Raw genomic sequence first — 2,937 nt, 5'->3', positions numbered from 1 at the left:
AAAGTAATAGCTTTGAGTCCTTCTCTCCCCCTTCCATTTGTTGTTTCTCATCCACCACCTCTTGACCTCAGCCTTAACATTCCTAGCCATCACTGTAATAATCATTTCCCTAATGGTGTTAGCTTCCTTATTTGCTTATGGATTTCATTTTTGATAGTTGCTCGCTTAATTTCAAATTAACAAATTCTTTCATATCGAAAATTCTCAATGAAATACCCCTACTCTTAATTATTCAACCCTTCCTTTTTACTCACCAACTCTCAAACATTGCTCTTGCCATTGCAAAAGCTTACTAGAGAAACCAACCTCACCTTCCTTTCACCAAAATCCTCGACCCACTATAAAATGCAAACCTGTTTTAAACTTGTGTAAGAAGCTAGAAAGGAGACAGATTTTGTTGATTTCTGCTATTTATTTTTGTCACTATTTTTTAATTTCTTCTATGTTTAAAAGTTGAAGTTGACTTGCTTTAAGGCTTGGGGTTGCTCTGTGTTAGTGGTATTCTTATAGCAATGCTCTAATGTTGTATGTTGTAAATAAATCCCCATAAAGTATAATAATATTCTTTTAATTAATAAAAGGGTTTAGGTTAGTTCAATAAGTCCATAAGTACGTTGTTAGAGATTCTATTCTCAAGTGTTAAGAATATAAGTGACAAAATTCTTTAGTATAAATACTTTAAAGATTATTGACGATTGAGGATACTTTGTAGGAACTATCTATACGATTAGACTATCACCTCAATTTGTTTCTACAAATTAATATGAGATATTAATAAAAATGAAATAGTGAGTCTAATGTTGTTTGGCATTATGATCTCAACATAAACATAGTGAGCACTTATAAGATAAATTGGTCAAAGAAGTGATGGTAAGATGACACTCATGGGGTTTACTCTTGGCAATGAGTTATCATCTTGATCATAATAATGCCTATAATCTCCTGACCTGAGATGACACAATTATCTCGTGCATAGGTAGGTTGAGTTTGATACCGCTTACACACTTATATAATGTATAGGAGTACTCCCATATGTTGGCTCAAGTTAGTTATATATGGAGATAATTGTTCAGTCAAAATGGGATTCATTACCCTATATAAACAAGGATAAAATCCTATGTTATCTGATTAATCTTAATTAAGCAAAATCCTTGGTCAAAGTAGGTAAACTTAATGGAAAAGGAGTTTCTAAAGGAGTTTTTGATTGTTAGACTTATTAATCAAGAATTATAATAAAGATGAGAGCATATGGTCTAAGTAATTAGGGTTTAACATAAACTATGACCTTAGCTAAGATCGAGACTTTATAATGCAGAGATTTTAGTGCATGGTATGTATGATCCATGTAACATCCTCACTTTAGCTAGTCCGTACAGTCTACTGTTCAGGCGACCAATGTCAGTCTGGGCAGCTAGAATGTTTGAAATTATAAATAGACTAGAGTGAGGAGTTATAAAGAAACTAAATAATACTCATAAAGATCAAGGAAAAATTTTTAGGAACGAAATACACTAAGGTTAAATGTGACACCCCTTACCCATCTACAGTGTAGCCGAGCAAGTTATGCCACTCAGTGTGTCGGAGCACCAATTTTTGTTTCTATTACAATTTATCCCTTTATAATTCATTTATTTTCAATTTTGATAAATCTGTATTTATCCGCAAATTTTATAGAAAATCTGGCAGAGTGCCGGTTATAAATTAGAAAAACAGTTTTTCTGAACCTGTTTAAAAACACTTCTAAAATAATATCCAAATCCAAACTCCATTATACACATTCAAGTCAATCTCAAAGTCTCAACATTTCATTTTTCAACATACATAATGCAGAAAACCTCAATAATATGAAATTTCATATATTTACATTAATACATAATTACAGGAGTTTATAGTTACAATCCAAACTAATACAAAATGCAAAATACAAAAGGGCCACCTATAGTCCTAATGTCCTGCCATATGCAGTGCAGATGTGAGGTGACTCTGGACCCCGGTTGCAGCTCTGAAGGCTCACCGTCGATGTTTCTTTGGGCTCCCAGCTAGGTCTCCAGTACCTGCGCGTGGCAAAAGCGACGCGCTAAGTAATTCTGCTTAGTGGTGACAATATAAAATAATATAAAATAACATAAAATGAAACAAATATGCAGAATTTGTGTTTACATTTTTTGGTAGACTTAACTTCTGATATTAATTTCATTATTATTTGATTAAACTTTAGTAAGGTTTATTATCATTGCCCGAGTAACCCATACTAGTTGACTGGACTGGATAAATGGGTAAACTGGCACTGGGTACTAAGTATCTCGGACCATCACACCATCGATCACATTGTGTCTCCCGGTGTGCAACAGAACAGCTAATAAGCTGTAATAATGATCAGGGTTAAAACCCAAGTATATCAATTCAAATAACATAGCCAAATGCTATTATTTTACAGAATGGCATGGGAAAGCCATGAAACACAGAATGGCATGAAGCCATATGCAGTACTGCTAACAGAACCCTATTGGCATGCCAAGCTATCCAAACCAATCTTGTTAGGTATACTAGGGCATTTTACACTTTTGAGTTTTATAATTTTTGAATTTCAAGTTTTGGTGTTACTATTCACTTCATTAGTCAACCAAAATGTTGACTTTTGCATAGACAATAGGTACATTGGTTTTAATACTCCCAACATACCACATTTTGCATTTAAAATTTGTTGGTATTGGTTGCCAATATAATTTCTAAGCTTAATGTTAATTAAGCAGAATTTTCAGTTTTTATGCTTCATTTTTACTGTTCCTTTGGTCATTTTTTCAGTGGGAATTTGGCAAAATGATCAACATGAAAGTTGTTCCTTATTTTGTCTAGTTGAATTTCCTTTTTTGAATCACTCCATTTGGAGTTTTGTAGCTCAAGTTATGGTCTAAAAATCACAACTGGCCGGATTGA

This window comes from Hevea brasiliensis, chromosome 15 (genome assembly GCF_030052815.1).
Source record: "Hevea brasiliensis isolate MT/VB/25A 57/8 chromosome 15, ASM3005281v1, whole genome shotgun sequence".
NCBI lineage: Eukaryota > Viridiplantae > Streptophyta > Magnoliopsida > Malpighiales > Euphorbiaceae > Hevea > Hevea brasiliensis.
This window is presented reverse-complemented; position numbering follows the sequence as displayed.